General features: G+C 45.3%; 1 protein-coding gene across 2 annotated transcripts in view; it reads left to right on the top strand.

Moving 5' to 3' along the window:
* LOC147693064 (solute carrier family 26 member 6-like) overlaps positions 1-22,984 on the top strand; it is a 222,609-nt gene that overhangs the window by 9,769 nt on the left and 189,856 nt on the right. The gene's annotated exons all lie outside the window — the stretch shown is intronic.

The raw sequence follows: 22,984 nt of genomic DNA, 5'->3' as shown, positions 1-22,984 counted from the left end.
AAATGTTGCATCGTCTAATCTCAATATGTGGCTGAAAAAGCGTCATCTCATATCCGGTGAGTCTGGCTATTGTCAGATGCTGTGTTTGCGTTCTGTTTAGCAGAAGTTCTACAGCGTGTGGGACCTGGACTATCAGATGATGTCCCAATACAATAGCATTGCTTTGTCTAATAGCTTGTGCAGTAGCTGCTACTGATTTTAGACATGCAGGTAATGCTTGTGCTACTGGATCTAATGTACTTGAAAAATAACCACATGGTCTATGTCTGCTTGAAGTTGGGTCAGGACTGAAAGTGCTGTACCGGAGTTTTCTGTTACAAACAAGGTAAAATCTTTGGTGTAATCAGGTGTTGCTAACACTGGGGCTTGATACATAGCCTTTTTAAGAGACTGAAAAGCTTGCATGTGTTCATCTGTCCAGGGTAATTGTGGAGTAGCGCCAGCTTCGAGTGTTGTCAGCTGCACTGCCATTTTGGTGATATTGTAGCATTTGTAACACCTGTGGTGGTGTATGTGCTTGCCAGGTACTTTCTACTTTTAGTACTCTTTCCTTAATAGCGGGCAAGGCGTCTACTAATTTGGAAACAAACCGATGCGGGTAAGCTTCGCTTGTCGGCGTAAGGCCGCTATTTACCCCAAAACACTTTTCAAGTCTGGTGTAATAATCTCCTATGTATTCACCATGTTTCTATTTGCAGGAGGAAATTGTATCCCAGTCCTCCTTTTTCACTGTCAGTAACTGTGGTAGCACCTTTAAAATAGTGCCAGGAAGTGTTTTTAGTCTGTCTCCTATACCTTGGCCTGCTACTCTAGTATTTTCGTCATTGTGAAGTTCGGTCCATCTAATGTGTTCACCTGCTACTTCCCAATTTTTTTCTCGTAGTTTGTCATATATACCCGATGGCAACAATAATTTCAGAATTGCTGTGATATCAGAAAGAGTATATGTTCCCATCATTAATACATCTCCTAATTCTTTAAAGAATCCAGTAGGATCCTTTGAGTGGGAGGGAACCATCTCTTTTATCCTTAGTAACTCAAGTTTTGTCAAGGGTACATAAATAAAAACGCGTTGTAGCGTGCCATTCGTGTCAGCTCTTGGGTGGACCTCTCTCATGGGGAACTGGCGTGTTTGAGGAAGTCTATTAATTGGTCCACAAGTATTATTGAAAGATTTATATTCAGTCGTTTTCTGGTATTTCTGTCTAAAATCTATAAATGTGTTGAGAAAAACTGAACTATTGTGGAGGAACATGTTATCAGCACAGTCAGACAGAAAATCTTCGAGTCTTGGATCATGTTTAAAATGAGTGTCATTGAGTGTGATGAGGTGTTGTACCATGTAGAGACTTGCTAATCTTTGATGTGAGTGTGGTAATGCTAGAAAAAGTTGGGCTATGAGATCATTGTCATATATCTTATATTGAGAGACCCATAGGGTCGCAGTTCTGGCTATTTCCTCCTCCTCCGGTGTAAGCGGAGGTTCCTGGTCTAACCAGTAGTCTAATGCATTGTATGTTTTTTCAAATAACTCATCTGGAGATGACCGTTCAGAGTGACCTTCGAGGAATGTAGGCGGGGGTGTTCATGAATTAGGGGCGGAAGAACGAACGGGTAGGACTTTTTCAGTAGGTTCAGTAATTTCCTCCTCCAGTTTCTTATTCTCTTCATTTGTTGCAAGTTTTGCAGAATACGGGTCACCTTACGGGTGAACCTGTCTTGTGCATCATTTATAAGTTCTAGGCAAGTGTGGTCGGATGCAGAATCTAATAAGTCAAAAAGTGAAACTGGTACATTTCTTTCATCTGCTTGTATGTGTTTTATGAAACAGCAAAGGAGGAACCTATACATGTGCATTTTTACAGGGTGTGATCTTCTTGTAGTCATAGCGTTAATGGCTCGTGAGTTCTCTCCAGTACGAAGAAACTCAGAGGCCGCTTGAAGAAACGTGTCAATTGCTGGTAGATGTCTTATTTCATCCCAGGAGTCATGAAGTATTTTACTTATTCGGCCCGCCTCCCCTGTGTTGCTCGGAGTCGGATCATAGGGGCAGTCGGGAATTGTTTTACCTGGGTCTGGACTTACGGCACCCCCTTCTAGAGTGAGAGGTGGTGTGTTATGTTGTAAAAGGGGTGGCGGAGGCAGAGGGTGTTGAATTACTGGAACCTCATATGGAGGTGGAGTATCTAAGAGGAAATTGGTGAAAGTATCCTCTGGTGATGGGGCGGTAGGTTGTGTCTTAGGTGGTGCAATGTTAAGGTTTTCAGGTGCAGATGGCAATACAGGATAAAAACCAGTAGAAATGGCTGATTGTTCCCTTTTATTCCTTTCACTAACTACTTCTTTCCCTATTTCTTGTAACTGTTCTTTCTTGGCCTGCTCTGACATTCTCTTACCCTTTTCAACTTTATGCAATTCCTTCTGTTGCCTCCTATGGGCGTCTTTTCGCCATAATTCCACCGAGTCACTTTGTGACTGGCTGACTCCCTTTTTCTTCCACAACTGTTTCTCAAATTTTATAATACATTCCATGTCAAAAGTACAATTTTCAGGCCATCTCTATCTGTGTTCTAGGTCTTTAGTATAATCCACCCATAAATCACCATAAATAATTGCACCGAGACCATGTTTTGCATACATGAAGTGTCCTGGAGTATCCTGAGGAGGAAAGGGAATTTCCTTCTCAAGAATACTCCTTTTGGTTGCTATCTTACGTATTTTCGAGAAAATAGGCATGATGGCAAGACTTTTCAAAGATTTAGAATTGAGAGAAAAAGAAAAACAAACAGAACATATATCTTTACCGTACCCACGAAAGTGGTGAGTCCGTCTTTTATACTAGTTTAGCAGTCCTCACAAAATAAGTGAGAAACCAACAAAAAACATGTATCTTTACCGCACCCACAAAGTGGTGAGTCCGTCTTTTATACTAGTTTAGCAGTCCTCACCAAAGATAGGTGAGAAACCAACAAAAACATGTATCTTTACCGCACCCACAAAAGCTGTGGGTTCGTCTTTATACTTTTCAGCAGTACTCACCGAAAGAAAATAACTGGAAGGCCTCTTGAAGATTTTGAAATGCGTTCAGCTTCTAAGGTGGGACTCGCAGAACCTCGGACTTGTCTCTTCACAGGTTGGGCTCTGGTTCAGGACGCCCCGCAATTTTCCTCACCGCCTCGTGTGGATGCCGGGCCGCAGTTGGTCCCTCTCTTTGCCTCGAGGGAGTTAGCGGGAATTCCCCGCGTTGTGCACTTTGAAGTCCGTCAAAGGTCAGGAGGGGACAGTACCAGGTCCAATATCGCCGGCGCGTGGGGAAAAAGGAACATCCCTGTTCAGGCGCCAATTAATGTGGTAAATTAATTCAATATTACCTCATCTCAGAATTTCTATACTTAATAATCATAATTTCAGTCAAAGCAAGGAGAGGAGTCCGTGGTGCTCGAGTACAAAAAAAAGGGTCCAGTAACTCGAGTTAAGGGGAGAGCTCCAGCACCAAGCAGGTACAGGAGTGGTCTGCTGCTTTATTCATACATCAGAATATTTATACAGTTTTCAGTCAATAGGCAAAAGAAGAAAAGAGAAGTGACAAGAAAAAGGGAAGTGACAAGCAGTAATTTCCAACAGATGTGTCAAGGTAGGGGCGTGTCTTGTGTCTCGTGAGAGGGCATGTGATGTGTGGAAATGTGTTCTCTTTCAGTTGAAGGCCCTTACTCATTCGGGGGTTTATCTCTGGCTTAGAGTCAAGAACAGGAACCATCTTGTGTAAAACAGGAACTATCTTGCTGGTTCTGGGAATTGGCTGAACCACAAGAGTCAAAAAGAGGAACTATCTTGTGTAAAACAGAGACCATCTGCTCTCTGGCTTGCAGTCAAGGACAGGAACTATTTCTTAAGACAGGAACTGTCTGCTGGTTCTGGGAATTGGCTGAAGCACAGGAAGGGGTGATCAATGAACTAAGATGCCAGGTGCTGGGTGTCTTACAGTTAAGAAAACAGGAACCATCTACTGCTGATTTCTAGAATTGGCAGAACCACAGAAATGTGTGGTCAAAGAACGGGGGTGCCAGAGGCAGGGTGTCTTGCTTGTGGGTCTGAAGACAAAATGGATGTCACACAAATTGGTGCTTGTCTGAATAGAAAAATGGCTGTCAGGCAGATACAGGGAAATGATGGGGCACCATTGTCAATTTTATTTCCACATGCCAATAACCAGCAGTCAAGTCAATATTACTGAGATATTTGGCAAAGGCTAAAGTATCAATCAGTCCATCTGCCCTTGGAATTGGATGGGCATTAGTCCCAATGACTGCATTGAGGCCTCATCTCTCTCTCACCATCCTGGGTGTGAGGTTCTAGTACAAGGACTACAGGACTAGCCCAAGGGCTATCTGAAGGCTCAATGACTCCCAACTCGGGCATATTTTGGACCTCTGTCCTGATGCAATCTCTGACACGGCCAGGCTGTCTGTAAATTTTGCTATACTATAAACAATGTGGACGAAACTCATAGGTGAGTGTTGCCACTTTTTATCGACTCAGTGTGAGGTTATGGACCACAGGCATCCAATTGATTTGTAAGAAGACCCCTCACCCACCAACCTAGTTAGTGGCATGCTTCATCATTAGGGTCCCAGCCGGGCTGTTGAGTACAATCCAGCTGTGCTTCAACGCCCGACTATAGCGGAGTAGGTGTTTTTTTGTGTGCAGTGAGGTAGGTGCTAGGTGGTGAGAATAAAAATGTCGCTAAGAATGCACACTTGTAAAACTTTATTCAAAGGGTCTTAGGACAAGGTTAAAAACTGGTAACAGAATATAGTTTAGATAAAAAATATTACTTCAACAACCGTTGTGTGGGTCAACATGTTTCAGCCATTTAGTGTAGTCATACGGCTTTCTTCAGGACCACTGTGTAAGCACAAGTGAGTTGGCTACAAAGGTGAAAGTAGCCACATAAGTGATACAACAGCACACATGCTATGGTGTGCTGTGAAACAGTGGGAGAACCGTACTTACGGGCCTACTTACCGGTTGGCAAATCTGGCCATCTTAAAATGATCTGTTAGACCCTGCAAGGGGGAGCCTCCTATATTCAAGCATTCATCAAGGAAAAGTTCCCGTGTTTCAAACCTATTAGGTGCTTGTCAGGATCCCGCCGGTGTAAATTTTGTTCTTCACAGGCAGGCTGTCACCTATGTCCACTTCATGGGTACACCAGGTGGTTTGACTGGGTGTCAGAGTAAAGAAACCAGAAAACTGAGAGCCTGTCTACAATCAGCTTGCTGTTGATCATTGAGGCTGTCTGCCAAGACTACTCCTTCAACTGATCCTTCAACAGAGTCCTGAGAGAGGAGATCGGGGAGAGGGTCCCTCTCTTCCGCCTGTCCCACACTCGTGACAGCCCTGTCAAGAAAAGGTTTCAGGTAAATCAAATGAATTACCCTATGGGGACTTCTTGGAGTACCTAGGTTAACTAAGTAGGTGACCCACCTTTCTTTTCCAGTATAGTTTGCGGGCCACTCCACTTGTCTTGGAGAGCAGCTGGGTCCACAGGCTCCAACACCCACCTTTTTTGTCCTGGCTGGTAAACAGTAAGGACAGCCTATTGGTCATGTCAAGCTTTCTATAGCTCCTGGCTGGCCTCAAGGTTTTTGCTGGCCTTCTTCATATGCTCGGCCATGTGAGAACGCAGGCCCAGAACAGTCTACTATGTCCTGTTTAGGAGGCTTGAGAGGTTGCTCCTATCCTTCTTTGACTAGACATAATGGACCTCTAACTGGATGTCCAAACAAAAACTCAAATGGGCTGTAGCCCACCCCCTTCTGAGGAACATCTCTGTAGGAAAAGAGAAGGCAAGGTAGTAAGACATCCCATTTTTTACTCCGCTTTTCTAGGAGTCCCACGATCATACCTATGAGGGTCGCGTTGAACCTTTCAACAACCCCCTTGCCCCGTGGATGGTAGGGTGTGGTAAACCTGTAGTTAACACCACACTCTTTCCACATAACAGTGATGTAGCTAGACATGAAGTTAGTACTTCTGTCTGAAAAGAGCTCCTTAGGGAACCCATCTCTGGAAACGATTCCCAGGAGAGCCCTGGCCACTACAGGAGCTGTAGTGTTCCTAAGAGGAATAGCCTCTGGATATCTAGTGGCATGGTCCACCACCACTAAGATAAAACTATGTCCTGATGCTGTTGGAGGGTTTAAGGGGCCTACAATGTTGATCCCTACCCTCTCAAAGGGACCCCCAACCACTAGTAGTGGGTTTAAGGGAGCCTTTGTAGTGCCACCTGACTTACCTCAGGCTTGGCAGGTGACACAAGTGACAACAATCCTTGGTGTCTTCACACGTGGGGCCAGAGAAAGTGAGGGACAAGCCTGCACTAAGTCTTGCTTTGCCCAAGATGTTCTGTAAGGGAATGTTGTGCACCAGAGTCAATAAGATACCCCTGAACTTTTGAGGCATGACCAACCTACTGGTGGCACCAGGCTTGGGGTCTCTACTTCCAGAAAACAGGGGTCCTTCTTCCTAATAAATCCTGTGGGACCCACTGACATTCCCTGCTTCCTCAGCAGCAGCTTGATGTCTGAGTTGTTCAAGAGAGGGGCAGGCCTTCTGCTCCAGGCTCAGGTCTTCCCTTGAAGGACCACTGACCCTAGTTGCTCTGCCTTGTCTGGCCCAAGCTCCTCTGGGACAGTTCCTTCACAGGTGCTGAGATCATCTCCTACAGGAGGCTGATTCTCATTGGGAGTCTGAGAGGAGGACACATCTTTATCCTTCTTGCTCCATCTCCTGGGAGCTGGCTGGTCCATTTCTTCAGGATCCAGGGCTTCCTCAGTGCCTAACTTCTTGGCCATAGCCCTAGTGACAGCAAAGACACTGGCTGAAATTCTCATAATTTCTGCATGAGTTCTGAACTCCACTTCAGACCAGGCTGAGGTTTCTAAATGATTGCCCCGTAGACCGTCCACAGGTAGGTCGGTGGTTGTCACAACTCTCTTTAGGTCAGTTACCCCTCCCCAGCTGAGATTGACAACTGCCATGAAATGATCTGTCCTGGTATTGTTAGCATTGATCACTTGGTAGAATCTCTTCAGGAGACACAAGTTTCTCTGTCACCATAGTGACACTGGCCCTGTGTCCCTGTATGCCACAGCTCCTTGACCATGTATGAGAGGCTTTTGTTTGTATTTGACCAAGTTAGTGGGATTTACAATAAGGGTGGCGAGCTCAGTGCCACCACCACAGACTAAAACAGCCTGAGTGGGTATCCTGACTAGGCCAGAGCCCACTTCAGTACCCAAGGTTGACCCAGCTTAACCCAGCTGAACTCTTGGGGGCACTACTGCTACCAGTGCTATTGCTTGGGGCACTAGAGGATTTAGGAGGAGTAGTAGCAGTATTGGTGCTAGATTTAGAGCAATCAGCATCCTTTGTCCTTACACAAATAGCAACAAGGTTTCTTGTTAGAAGAGGAAAAGCAATGGGACCTCCCCAGAGGAAGGTTTTTGAGGACCTTGAGAAGACTCTTTCATTTCTTTAGATTTCTCCCCACCTTTCTCTTGTCCTTAGAAGAATCTTGGTTTTCTGGTCAACACTACCATGAGACGTTTGTTTCAGCCTGGTGCAGACCCAATCACCTGCCTTCTTTCCTAATTCTTGGGGAGAGGTCAGATCCGAGCCCACCATGTACTGGTGCAGTTGCTGATTTTGACAGTTGCTAAAGATGTGCTTCCTTACAAGTAAATATTGCAGTCCCTCATAATCATGCACATTACTTCCATTAAGCCAGCATTCCAGAGCCTTAATAGCACTATCTACAAAATCTACCCAGTCTTGAGTGTTTGCCTTTTGTTTGTGCCTAAACTTGACACTGTATTGCTGAGTGGTTAACCCAAACCCATCTATGAGGGCACTCTTCAAGACTTTGCAATTTTCTGCATTTTCTTCCTTCACAGTCAGGGGCTTGTCTCTACCTTTGTTAGCAAAGAGAAACCACTGGATAGCTGCCCACTGGCCTAGGGGAACCTTATGAACTATACAGGCCCTCTCTAAAACAGTAATCCAATATCCACTTATGCATGTCATCACCCTGCTTTTAAGGAGGAACTACCCTACTCGGGTTGCTAGTGTCAAAGGAGTGCTCCCTAACTCTAGGTTCACAAGTGCTCCCACCATGGGATTCTAATTCCAAATTCTTCCTAGCCCTCCGGACTTGTAGGATTTTCCTTATCCAAGTTATCCTGCCCATCTGACCTTTTTTCTTGGTAGCAAGAACTATTCCCTAAAGATTAATTCAATATTTATATGCAACTCTCCAAATGTTACGTATAAATAAATCATCATAGTCTTGAGCAAGGCCTCCATGCCTTCAATCATTGTTTCAATTAAATGCTCAATATTTTGGCTTGAATAATCCTGGCACGAGGCATATTTGCTTGTTTTGAGCATTTTATAGTTTTGTGAGCCTCCCATATAAAGGAGTTTTTGTGCTTTAGTGCACTGCATGCATTACTCATTTGTGACTTTCCACCCACTTCATTCATGTGTAAGGTTCACACACAACAAACACTATATTTCTGGTGTTCGTCACTTACACCTCATATCGGAGCTTTGCCACACACCTCATTCTGCATATGTCACTATACCAATCTTCTGTGAGCATCTCACACATGTCTCGCACAGCAGTTCTTTTTACATTGGTAAGCATCTCTCTTTCACAAAAACACTGTACATTTAATTTGTGAGCATCCCACACAAGGCTAGTTCTTATTGCAAATTCATCTCATAGGGCTTCTTATATTTTTGTGCAAGATAATGTGGTTTGAGCGCACTCTACACTCACACATCTATCTTCAACAACGCTTCTCATTTATTAGACAACAGAAGTTTCTTTATTGTGTAGTATACTTTGCAATGCATTAAGGGTTTATTCACTCTCCATTCACAAGAATGCAGGTGATACACTTCCAGTGTTTGAGAAACTAATCTTGCTCTCCTTCTTGTGCCCCTGCTGAATCAGGGGTTTCCACATTGGACACAACTTACTTCAATTCTCAGACACAAAGAATCCTATACCATACTATTAAACATGCCAGCCTTAGGGTGGTCTTCTTCCAAAATGTTAGCCTGCTTACCTCCTCCTTTTGCAGATTTTCTTTTTTGGCCTTCGGACTCTGAGCACTTTATCACTGCTGACCAGGGCCAAAACTGCATGTGCTTCCCCTCTAAACATGGTAACATTGGTGTATACACAACTGGCATGTTTAATTTACTTGTAAGACCCCGTACAGTGGTATTCCATAGACCCAGGGCCTGTAAATTAACCCCTTCCAGGCTGATGACGAGCTGGGCTCGTCATGGCGTAGCCTCCTCGCACGCTGATGACGAGCCCAGCTCGTCACGTAAAGTGCGATTTAAAAAATCTCAGCACAGGAGCGGAATTCCGCTAGCGCGCATGAGGTTAAATACTATTAGTGGGTCTGCAGCACGGATTGTGCCACCCATAAAAGTAGCCCTTTAAACATGTCTCGGGCCAGCCACTGCAGAGCCTGTATGTGCAATTTTACTGCCATGGCAACTTGTTAGAGAAGTGTGGTTCAATGATTGGAGCGGCAGACCCTGATGCAGAGGTCTAGCCCGGGACCAGAGTTCAATTCCCCGCCTTGGTGGGTCTTGGACTCAAAAAATTCCACGGACCTGATAATTCTCGCCTCGGTGCCTATTCCAATCATGGAGTCCCACTCTGCAACTCTGGGCAATAGCTTGCTTAATCTCCACAACGGCCCCCACAACGCTAAGGATGCCTGGCCTCCACCTTGGGGTGCCCAGGAGTGGATGCCTCACAGGAAAAGCCAGGATGGGTTCCACAGCGGTATACGTACAAGCGCCATGAGACCCTTGCGGGTGAGTAGTGCGCTATACAAGTATCAATTTATATTACATTTACATGTACATTACATTACTTTACATTTACATTTACTTGGTGTTAAAAACCCCTTGCCACCCCTTAAACTTTTCTTTTATTGCACATAAGTCACCCCTAAGGTAGGCCCTAGGTAGCCCATAGGGTAGGGCGCTATGTTGCTAAAAGGTTGGATATGTACTTTTTAGGTTTTGCATGTCCTTGTAGTGAAAAACACCTACATTTATTTTTCACTTCTGTGAGGCCTACTCCTCTCATAGATTACAATTGGGAATTCCCCAATATACTCTTTTGAGCTGCTATTCCTGTTTAGAAAGGAGTATCTGTACCATGTTTTGCATCTTTGGAATGACAATGATAAATCCTCTTTACTGGTAAGGTTGGATTTCATATTACTATTTTAGATTTGTCACTTTTACAAAGTGGACATTTCTCTGCTCTTACAGCTCTGTGTGCTGGTAGCCTGTCTCCAATACACTCCAATATTAGTCCAATATCATTTTGAGGTTTAGGAATGTCTCAAAGAGCATTCTGTCTATTTTTCCTTTTTCGGCCCACCTTTGTTTGCTTGTTGCATGACGATGTAGGATTCAAAAACATGTTTTTTCACATTTGGTCTAATTACTTTGTGAATGTAAATAACAATTAAAGCATACTTGCAAACTGTGACTACATGCCTGTCTTTATCAATGGTTAACTACAAAACTATGCAATTGTATTCGTTTAGCGGAGTGTACAGTTCTCAAACCGTAGTTGATTTGAATCGGGTCACAGGAAAGTCCAAAAGGTTGTCCTTGTCCCCCCCCCCCGCCCCCTCGCCCCCCCCCCCCCCAATGTAGTGTCTCCTATGCCCATGGAGAGTAGCTCCTGTATAACCCTGCAACAACAGTTACACTCTTAGATCTGCTCACCTCAAATATCTGCTCTTCTATCAAAATCTTTAAGAAAAGGATTAGCACAGGGCCGTCCAGGCTGAGATAGAAAGGGACGTCTTTTGTAATTTCTACAGCAAAGTTTTTAAGCATAGGTTTAGCCTTTTACCACTCCAGGCACAGGATTAAAGCTTTGAATTGGTAAAATGCCAACCTGAAATGTTTAAACGCAACACCTGACAGTGTTTTTCTATCATTATAGCTCTTCAGAGAGGTTTAGGTTTGTCCAGACACAAGGGAGCACCCAGTATAAGTCAAAATAATACCCTTTCAGGCATAGAGTGACTCCTAAATTACACAAAAAAGAAGCAGTGAACTCTGGGTAGTTCCCAAGTTTAGGTGGAAAGAAGCTCCAGTATAGAGCATTCTCCACACCAGAGACCCTCTGAATCTGCTCACCTCAAATGTCTGCTTTTCTATCAAAATCTTTAAGCAATGGATTAGCACAGTGCCATCCATGTCGAGATAGAGAGGGACAAAGTCTTTTGCCATTTCTGCAGTAAAGTTTTTAAGCACAGGATTAGCACACCTTGACACAATCATTATTGTCTCTTTCATTGGAATGTGCTTACAATGTTGCTTTACACATTTGCTTGGAAGATTATGTACTTCAAACCCAAGTGTCTGTAAATGCCTGAACCTTTTTTTCTCCCTTTTAGGTTGTGTGTCCCCCCACTTGAATATTTACAGTTTGTTTTATTTTAATATGTATTAAAGATTCTTTGCCCGGATGGGCAGACCCATATAGATCAGAACGGCGTCCCCCTTAGGGGAGACGTCCCCTCAGTGCACAGCAATGTCTCCAAATGAGTGGAGTAATTCCATTCAAAACGTTTTCACGTGTATGGATGTCATCAATTGAATTTCTTGTTTTTTCATAAATTCCTCTTTCGTAATTTGTTGTAAGAAAACTTGTTTGATTCCACAGAGGAAAAAATTATTTACTGGATAACAAAATTGTTTGGGTCCTAATTGGTCAGTCCCAATGCATTTCAGGCTTTAGGGGCCCTTCATCAGGGAAATATTCAGTATCTGTGTGAGTGAAGCTCAAAAGGACTGGGTTACCAACAATGTATAAATGGTCTATATTGTGTGTGGGTCGTTGTGCAAAAAAACTGTTTCACACGTGTGATGACAGACTTGCAAAGTATATGCACATGAATAAAACCAGCAAGAAATTACTCAACACAACTCAACAAAAAAGTGAAGTTAAAACAGAAAGTAAAATGGAAATGCCTCTTTCATGCAGAGGGAGGTAGGAGTAGGAGTGGAGTTATCGTGGTGGTGACGTAGCATAGAGTCTCTTGACGCATGATGAAGGTTGTGCGTTCAAGCTGTAACATGCCCTTCAATTAATAAACTGTGTTGCCATAATATAGGGCAAGCAGGTCCACTAAATATGAACGTTTCCCACTGTGCTGTATGTTTACAGTAAACCGAGATCCAAGCAGTCTACCTCCCCATGCAGTGTCTGTGACAGAGCTCCGGGACAAATGAAAGAAGTGCAAAAACAATAATCATTAAACCGGTTGAGACATACGGCGTATGCCTTCAGTGACTAAGGGGCTCATTACGATGGCGGAACGATCGGCACCATCGGGCCAGCGGTGGCGATCGTTCCACCATCACGTTGGGATTTACCCTCCACCATAATAGGATGGCGGTGAGTATCGCGGCGGATACAAAGTACGTCCGCCGCTTTTTTGCCGGTGGCAACCACGCCGATTGCCTGGCGGGTGGAGCAGGGCCACTAATATGGTGGCGGTACCTAGCAGGCACCGTCCGCCATATTAGGATGTGTCCTGGTAGTGGCTTTTCCATGGTGGCGATGCTGCCATGGAAAGGCTGGCAGGGATTGGGTTTGGGGGCCCGTTGTGGACCCCTTCTGTGTGGGGGGAGGGTGTAGGTGCACTGGGGTGATACCCATGGTACCCCCCTACATTTCCATGCACAAGGTGGCAAGCACCGCGTGGTGCCTGCCATGTTGTGCACGGAAATGCACATTGTGGCATTTTACTATTGCGAACAGTGCTGCAGCCAGCAGCACCGTCCGCAATGTTAACAGGCCAGGATGTGCCCGCCATACTGGTGTGCCCATCCTAATTAGGCTGGTGGGACCGCCGCACGTCTGGCCGCATAATGAGCTCCTAAGTACCCATGCTGACGGCGAGCAATGGAATATTAAGCTAAAATAGTAACCTGCTGTAATCCGCGTAACATGACCTAGAGGGTCCGAAATGGAACATTCAAGAAACATATATACATAGAATAAACAAACATACATAGAATTGAGCAAATGCTCACCGCTCACCGCGTGGTTAAACACCAAAGATTACCGAAGTTACCATAGTCTGAATCAACTTTCTGTAAGGACGCCAGTGTTTAAAACATCTCAGTTAGACGCAGCGTGGCAAATAGAAAGTGAAAGCGGGCTTCGTCAGGTGACCGGAGATTCGCATAAGGCGACCTCGGCTATTGACTATATTTATACATTGTTGGTAACCCAGCCCTTTTGTGCTTCACTCACAAAGATACTGAATATTCCCCTGATGAAGGGCCCCTAGAGCCCGAAATGCATTGGGACTGACCAATTGGGACCCAAACTATTTTGTTATTCAGTAAATGTTTTCCTCTGTGGAATCAAAACAGGTTTGGGTTTGCTTACAACAAACTAAGAAAAAGGAATTTATGAAAAAACAATAAATTCAATTGATGAAATCCATACGCGGGAAAGTATTTTGAATGTGATTACTCCATCCTTTGGAGACATTGCCATGCACTGAGGGGTCGTGTATTATAGAGACGCTCGTGCACCAGTGAGCGATACCAGATCTGCACACAGAACTTTGTGAACTTCCCTGTTTAAACACAGGAGTGCATGCACCACCATTTACAGAGCCACATAGATCTCATTGGATTTCTACATTAACTTCTATTTCCATACATTTTGTGAGGGACCATTGTTTATATTAAAACATATATATATGTGTGTAAGGCACGCTTTAGATTATCATAGCTCCTTTACTTTCGTTATCTTGTATGAAAGCACTTTAAAATATGGGAGTTCAGAATGCTAGTTGTACAAAAACCTATTGTGTCTGATTTAATAGACAATAATGTTGCTCTATAATAATCTCGGCCACATTCAATGTGCGCATGACAACTGTGTTACCTTCTTAGTTCACTAATGGTTCATGTTTAAAACATCACTTTTAATGAGTACTTTTCAGAGCAGTGGTATAATGTGATGTATTAATGTCAAAGCTTCTACATGGTAGAGAAAGACACTTTTAATTTTGAAGAGACTTTATCATATTCTATGTGATGTTTGTTGGATAATTTGCAAAGTAACATTTTCAGGGCTCGGCTTGTGCACATGTTAGATCAGAGTCAGCCCCTTGACTTAACTATCCCTGTTAATTTGTTGGCTCGCCCACCTCTATGCCATCCTCTAAATCAAGCTGCTTGGCTTCAGTTCCAGACTTTCAAGTAACAAATCAGTGCATTCTGGGAGTTGTAGGCTCTGTATGCTTCAGTTGGTTTTGGTTTGGGATTCCTGGCAGTAATGATTTGTGAAGTAGACTGGACCAGAAACAAGGAGTCCCACGGATGCTGCCCCACTCGCGGTCTAACCCGCTTTCTGACCCCCCCACACAACTACAACAACCAAGTATAGTGCTTTCAGCCAGCACAGACTCTTATTGGAAGGTACACATGACATTATACGGGTGCTGGTTCTGCTTCTAAAGCGGGGGAATTTATTCAGGATATCACTTTCGGGGGATGACAAGGGGCCATCCAGACCCTGCCTGGACACATACAACGAACACTCAATAAGCGGGGCTCTCACTCACTCTGGCCTTACACATGATCAGGGGCTGGAGTAGTGACACTGGGATAACACCAAGGAGGTCCTCTGTTAGGTTTTATTTAAGCTGGTATCAACCAGTTTGCCCATTCCTGGTCCCAGAGGCTTTCTGGATTGGCTCTCACCTTGAGTTTAGTGGAAAATGAAGAACCTTCTCATGCGAGGGCACTGCGGGGCATGCTGGTCTCTATTGAGCGGGTGGCCTTCCATAGCCACCTTCAGACTAACTGAGGAGGGCTGGGTTGCCAAGACTCCTAGCTCACAGTGCTATTTCCATATGCTACCTGGGTAACTACCAGCAAAGGTGCAAACACCCACCCAGGACTTGGGTAACCTCCCAGTGCTAAGGCAGCTCCTGAGGGGTGATGCACCAGGCCTGCTAACTTGCTGCTCCATGTCTGTATTCCAAGGAGGCACCAATGGCTCTAAGGACACTCCACCTCTCAGAGCGGTTTGAGGGAACAAAGAACCTCTGAGCCACGCCACCCTGTTGCTGAGTCGTTGCCTATAGCCCGTAAGTCCAACTGTTGCGCTACTCTCCTGTGCCTGGGGTTCATCCAAGGAATTTGAGACACCAGCTAACAAGGAGGTTCACACTCAGTCCAGTTTCTCAGCAGCCTCACTACTTGGCCCATTGTGCATTTACTCTTTGTAGAATAGGTGTTCTCCTACCTCACTCCTTCAGCCTGGAATGACCTACCCTTGCAGATCAGAGCCTCCTCCTCCTCAATTCCTGAGTTTTGCAAGAAATGGACGTTGTGGCTCTTCACCTAGTCTCATCCCTTGCTTGTCCACTCACCCCCGCCTGTCCGCTCCAGGATACTCTCCTGGCGCTGGTCCTGCACTCTACAAATACCCTTAATATAATGAACAATGGCAGCCATGATCTGCCCACAGAGACCATCACCAACAAAAAAACAAAGGTTACAAGGGCGTTCTGGTTCGACTCCGATTTCACTCATAGATAATCAGTGAAAAACATAAGTTATAGTTGCCTCAGCTAACTATAATTTACGCCCCGCTATGCCCTGCCTATGACCTCACATATTGCATCACTCAGGACATGGTCAGTGACATCACTGTTGATCTCACTAATGACATCACTGATGCCATCATCTAGTGATTTTAAGTGTTTTTAAAGGTTTCTGCATGTTAAACCTATATACTAAGGTACCACAGAAGTTAAATTAGTATACATTGTGAGCTACTAATGAGTAATTCCATTTCTTAACATATATTATGTGAGTGACTGTGTGTATTCATGTGTGAGCGGATGTGTGTGACTAGCTGTATGGGTTAATGGTTGACTGTGTGAGTGACTGTATGGCTTAGTGGGTGGCTGTATGGGTGAGTGAGAAGATGCGCGAGTGCTGTATAGATGTGTGAATGTAAATGGTTGTGTGAGTGGTTCTGAGAGGCAGTATGGGTGCTTTGGTCTATGAATGTGTTGGTATTTTAGTGGATATGGGCTTGTGAGTAGTTGTGTGGGTGAGGGGTTCTGTATATGATGCCATCAGTGATTTTCATTTAGATGTAATTTACCACGTCAAGAGTGATGTAATATGTGAGGTAATAAGGAATGCATTGCAGGGGTGTAAGTTATAGTTAGCAATTAACTGTTGAATTTCACTTTTTTTGTACAAGTGAAATCTGATTTTAACTATAACGTCCCTGTAACCTTTGTTTTTATTTAGTGAATTTCTACGTTTTTTTTGTCTGTTTCCTGACTATGATGTTCCTTTAACCTTTTTCTAGTGAATTTGTAATGCTTTTTACATTTTATTTTCTAACTGTAAACTTTTAACAATGAGTGTGTGTGGCTGTCTAGGTTGGCGAGTGGGTGTGTGAGTGGCTGATTAGGTCTTTGAGTGGGTGTGAGTGTCTGTGTGGTACGGGTCTGGGACTGGGTATGTGAGTTTCTGTGTGGGTCTATGAGTGTCTGTGGGTGCATGAGTGTCTTAGTGGATCTGTGAGTTAGTATGTGAGTGTTTGACTAATCGTGTGCGTGTGTGTGTGTGTGTGTGTGTGTGTGTTTGTGTGTGTGTGTGTGTGTGTGTCCCCATTCCGTATTCTACACTACAGATGAGTAATGGACCACAAGGTAATGTCTCCAGTGACCTTCTGTGCATTTTGGCAATGTGATATTTCCTCATGCATCTTTATCCAGAAATCTGTGATAACATGAATATTCCTATATAGAAGACAACAAGACTGCAAAGAGATAAATCACGCCCAAACAAGGGTGGTTCTTCTTAACTATATTAAGTAAGTGCTTCTTTGTTTGGTGGAGATGTCTTCATTCTTCGGCCTCCAGAACGCCTCTCCAAAATCAGCAGATAGTTGCAGGATTGTCTCTTAAGCTGTCCATCATTCTGACAAAATGTGGGAAGACCAATGCATACTACTAAGGTGGGCGGGACCAAGTGATTTGCATATTCATAGTAATTAAAGGGTGAACCATGGACTCTGCTCTAACCTAGTAAGGACAAGAAAGAACCCACTCTTCACAGTCACTAAAGTTAGCGCTTCAATAGATCAACAATGCATTCACCTCCACAAAGTATTTCAGATAGTCTTTCAATGTGGAATTTCTGAGAAAACACACTTGCTTTGTCTTTTATAGAAGCAGGGGGTGGGGCCCACTTACCCGGCAAACGTTAGCCCTGGGGACCCTATCCCCCCGGGGCCGAGCCAAGAATTAATGGCTGAGGAGGACTGTACAGCCCCCCCTCCCTCCCTGGATTTATTTTAGCCCCAGGACACCATCCCCCAGGGCCTGGCAAATTTTGGGGAGGGGGGCCGTGCACCCACCCTCCCTGGGCCGATGTTGGACTCAGGGGACCTGGGGCCTGGTCACAAATTATTAAGGAGTGGCGTGCCAATGTTGTCCTGGGGACTCCATCCCCTGGGGCCCGGCCAATAATTAATGGGGAGGGTGGCTGTGCAGCCCACCTACCTAGGTTGATTTTAGCCCTTTGCACCACATCCCCCCCCCAATTTTTTAAAAGGGGAGGGGGGTGCGCGGCCGCCCTCTCTGGGCTGATTTTGGCCTCAGGGGATCTGGGGCCTGGAAAAATTATCCCCTGGGGCATAGCCTCATGCTCCTGATTTCCCCGGAGCCCACCCAAGCCACCCAGTCTGCTATGTTGAGGACCATGGGGTAAGCCCCAATCCCCCTGCGCTCCCTGTCAGCTTGCAGGAGCCGGCCTTGCTCCTGCATGCAGAAAGAGCAGCAAGAAATGCTGCTCTCTTCGTTTAGGAGCAATTCTGTCATCTAGTTTCCTGCCCGCTGTACAGAAGAAAACTCTGCTCCCAGCAAGCGTGGGCAGTTTTCCTCCCCGTACCTGTTGGAAGCGGACTCACTGTTTGCGAGCTGTGAAAGCTCCTGCCAAGCGACAGCAAACCGCTATGTCCCGGGGGGGTGGGTATCCCAGGACATAGGGAGCTGGCCCTAGGGTGTGGCGGTCCCCAGGGCCGTTAGTGGCTCCAGTAGGGGGACTGTGCAGCCCCTTCCTTTAATTTTTAAGGACCTGCCCAGGAGAGGTTGTGGTCCCCGAGGCCGAGAACAGTTAAAAATGAAACCTGGGAACCAGTCCGCACCTAATAGTGATCTAAAAGCAATTTGATGTAATTAATTAACATGCTAATTGCCAGGCTGTGGAGGATGCGGGGGCATGTCCTGTTTACTCAGGAAAAGCCTGCTTTAATAATAAATACAAACTTGGAAATGAACTCTGAGCCTGTGATTTGCGGTCACGTTCTCGTTGTACAAACGATGGTCGTTATCACAACCAATGCTCCTTCTCCATGGCTTTAATGTGGAATCATGAGCCTTTGCGTGTATTAAGGGCGATAGCTGATGTTTGTAGGTCTCGGCTTGACAGCACATGCGCTGTCTTGAAAAGACTGTTGTATTCAATATGTGTTGTGTTCCTTGTCTCGCGCCTCCTGCCAGACAAAAAAGATCTATGACATGGCCAATGCTGGCCGTTTCATAGCCCTTTTTTCCACGACTTTCAGCCATGCTGCTATACCACATGGCTAACAGACATTTGACATTGACAACACCAATAGCTCTCGCTTTGCAGAGAGCTATTGGCTTTGCCAGTGCATGTTTTAATATTTTTGCTATGCAGGATTGAAGTTTCCTACTATTACAACAAGCGGCCTGTTCACAAATGCTTATGGGAGTGAGTAAATTAGTACTGTTAAAAGCACTCTTGTATGCTTCAATGAATTGGCCTTAAGACATCTAAAATCGAAAGAAAACGTTAATATTCAGAGAAAATACATACACAATTAGTACAAATAGAAAAGAATGTGCCTTCTGGGCACTTACACTAATAAGGAGTTGAACGTTTCGGAACTATTGACAAAGGCATGTGAAATCGTACTGATGCAGTACTCCTTCCGGTACTTCTAAATGCTTTTGCGAATTGGCCCTAAGTTACTTTGTTTTGCATGGCTCGTTTCTTAAAACGGTAACGCGATGCTTCGTGTACCTTTGCTGCTGCACAGCACTTTTAAGGCGAACTAGGGTGCCCACCTGTCCGTGAGGTACACGGAGAGCTCAGCTTGTTAATTCAGATATATGCTCTTTGTCCGTCCTCAGTCCTACAACAGACTGCACGTGCCGGTACTTGAATGCTGCTGTCTAGCAGCCAATGAGGTGGCTGCTTTCAGACTAGAATGCTGGTTGAGGCCTAGTCGATTTGGTCTGAAATTCTCAGCCTAACGGGCGATGGTTCGAATCCTGCTGTCTGCTTAGAGGTCTGTTTCATTTCGAAAAATCTGTTCAGGTCCACCTCTCGCCATCGCGGTTGTGCTGGTGAACTTTTGTGGTCTTTCTTGTGGTTTCTCCCTCCCACGACCTCTTTGCTGGTAGCACGCTGAACTAGTTTACTGCACGTGTTGGATTAGCTCATTATCATTAACCTTAAATGTTTCTGTGTTCTCCGTGGCCGGGTCCCCTGCAATTGCAGTTGCATATTCGAGTCCGAGACTCGCTAAATAATTAGTAAATTGGTTAGAAATGTTTCTACATCAAGCAGCTCAAAAATGAAAGACCCCCATCTGTCCCAATGCCTTCCTGCAGAGTGACAAACACTTTGCAATGTTGATGGAACACCTTTTTAGTTGCTGATTCCTCTTCCCGGGGCTTAAACTGGACCAAATGAGGTGAGACCTTTTAACCAGACCCAATTAATGTTTGTTAAAACTGCAAATGAATGTCTATTGCCACAGGCTATGTTCTATGACACCACACAATTTGCCTTTTCTAGCCTCACTCTGCCACATAATCTGGTCATCCATTGCCTTCTACCTCAAGTGGTCCTGCCTATACCCCGCATCCAGGACATATGCTGACATCTGTCGGCCATTTGTAGTGGCGCTGTAAGCTGCTGCTGAAGCTGGATTTGGTGTAGACCCAGCCCATTGACTTCCTTTGTTGGAATAAAGATCTTTAAGCTATGCTGTTTATGTATTGTACATCTTAAGTAAGCATTTGCTGCACCATTTTATGTGTAGCTGCCATTTTGAACCATGATCTAAACTACTTTTCCTCGCTGCCTCTGCTGAAAGCAGCTGTGGTAGTTTTTGTTTCTCCAAGGTTGGGCCTTGCTGTACTAATGAATACACTGTTCTTACTAGCGCATACCTTTCCCACTAGATAGAGGCCTGCTTCCAACTTTAGAGCGACAGGCACAGGCTGAACGACCTAGGCATTAAAATAATGCGTCCCCAGTCTCCGGATCGAAACTCATCCTTCTATACCTTCTTTGTCTAGCTGCCTCCAAATCGAAAGTTCCAGTCGGGGCGTGTCTGCATTGGTTCTGAATTCTGCATAATGTATCGCCCTGTTTGCAGAAGTCAGTCACTCTGCAGCAATCCCAGGAGGCTGGTCAGACTGGACTCCGCTCAAGTGTATCTGAATAGAATATACTTGGTTTGTATTCTTTACTGTCTGACCAACTCTTCATTTGTATAGAAGGCTGAGAGGTGGTCGTGAGTGACCCTGGTGGCCCTAATCGGGCCACTTCCTTCACCTTGAACCTTTCAGTAACTCTGCAAAACTGAGCAGACATTGCAAATCATTCTTTCCAAGTTGCCAGGTGAATTTCCCAATGTAAAGCAACTGACGTACTTTGCGCTTTCCGTACCGGGCAGATATTCAACAACCGAAAAGTCTCCCATTAACCCTGGTTTGATCCATTCCTGTCACTGGCACGAGGTCCGGCCAAACAACTGGGGCAGCAATTGTATCGGAACAAGTGGGGGAACTCTGGCCAGAAGGAAATGTAGATTCCTGCTGATTCCGAAAGTTTGCATCACAGTAATGTGAAGAAAATGTGTGATTTTAGGCACAGTTTGAAATAAGCAGAACATTGTGGGTAAGAAACCATCATGGGACCCACGCAGGACTTGCCACCCTGGACTCCCCTGGATGTCTAGTTTTCAGAAATGTCTGGGTCTGATAGGTTTCCTAAGGTGGCGCCGAACAAAGCCCAAAAAGTGCAGCCATTCACCATGGCAATTGGGACAATATTGAGGTTTAGCTCGCATTCTTGTGGCCCATCTGTAAACAAGCATTGAAAATGCAACAGGCATATCATTGGTTGAAGTTGGAGCTATTTGCATTTCTAAGTTATCATTTTAGGTTTCTTCTTCCTCGCACTTCTTGAAAGCAGTGGGACGACTCTCCTCCGCCATGGCGGAGGAGCCACCCCTGGATCAGTAGGTATTTCAGGAGGAATTTTTACCAGTTTTGACTTCATATTTTACTACTTAGAACCTCTGTTTTGCCTGGGATTCAATTGGCTAGCTAATTTGTTTTTAATTCACACTGGAGCGTTAACCGAGCACTACTGAAAGAAATTTAAAATGATCTAATCACAGAATCCACAACGCGCTCCCTTCAATCAGCAAGTGAAGCACTACACAGAGTTAGAATAACTGACTGAGCTCCTGTGGTAATTTTCAGTAATGTAAACACTTCAACTGGGCCCAGTTGAATCGCGTTTGTGCACCTACTACCTGCGACTGCTCCTGCGTCTCGGCTGAGCTCCTGGTGGTACTGGATGAAGCTGAAACGCAGGCCCAGCCAGTTTGTGTCCACTCAGGATATGGAGGTGACTGAGAGGTGCACTTCTTAAGTGCAGGTCAACGAGGGATTCTCCTCACATTGCTAGAATCTGCAGAGTAACCTCAAACTGGTGCTGGGACAATGCACACACATGCAAGTGCTCAACTTCCCAGGTGTATCTTTTTGCCCACCTCTATCACAGGGTCACGAGGCTTACTGGCCCTATACCACACTATGACGAGGGGTGAGTGAGGGTAAAGTCCCTGATTGACGTGAGCCCCTGCCGCTGCTGAGCTTCAACCTGAAGCCCCCCGGCCTAACTTCACTGTAACGTTATCAGGGGCCGAAGCTTTTTTTGATTTTTAAACAAACTTTATTGGCATTTAGTATCAGTTGGACAACCATACATTTTGATATTCATACTTTAATTGTTAGCAGTATGTCCAATTCCCCATTCTGCATTCCCCTTAAGCACTAGGCAAATATGTCCTCGCCCAATCTTGGTTCTGAGGCGAGAATGGTACATTGGCCTCGTGTGCCCCCCTCCCCTCCTTTCCCCAATGAATCAAAAACAGATGACTAAGTCCCCTCCCTCCCCGCACTGCTGTCTCCCCATTGTACCCCTGGAGCGCAGAAGGTTACCCCCTCCAATCGGACCATTTGCGGAAGCCCTTCGCGGGTGTTCCCTGCGCTGCAGCTACTCTTTTCTTTGAGGGCCTGTTTCACGTCCCTCCCTGTCCGGGATACCCTGAGCCTTTTTGTCCCACCTCGATCACTAGTGATGCTCTGGTTGTGATGGTCTCTCGGGGGTAGAAGTGGGAGATGCCCGACCATCTCGCTGTATGTCTCCCACCAGAGCCTCCCAAGCTCTAGCTCGCTCCTCCTTGCCTATTCCTTGTCCCACGTTTCAAGAGGACCCTGCTCTTGCACCCCACCCATGTCGCAAGCTCCCGTTACCACCCTTGCACAATGGGGCCCCTCGGGTCTTTCCAGTTATGAGTGATTTCTCGCTTTGGTAGGACGAAGGCAAGGTCCTGGAACCTGTCTGTGGTGCTGGTTTTGGCAGTGTGTGGAAACAAACTCAACAGTACATGTGTCGGTGTGCATGGAATTACCCTCTCCGTGATCCGAGCCGTCTCCTGTGTCACTACCTGCCAATAGTGTGTTAAAGAAGT

The sequence above is a fragment of the Lissotriton vulgaris genome, chromosome 9 (assembly GCF_964263255.1).
Source record: "Lissotriton vulgaris chromosome 9, aLisVul1.2, whole genome shotgun sequence".
In the NCBI taxonomy this organism is placed as follows: Eukaryota; Metazoa; Chordata; class Amphibia; order Caudata; family Salamandridae; genus Lissotriton; species Lissotriton vulgaris.
The sequence above is the reverse complement of the archived record's forward strand: the minus strand, read 5'-3'. Positions and strand labels throughout refer to the sequence as shown.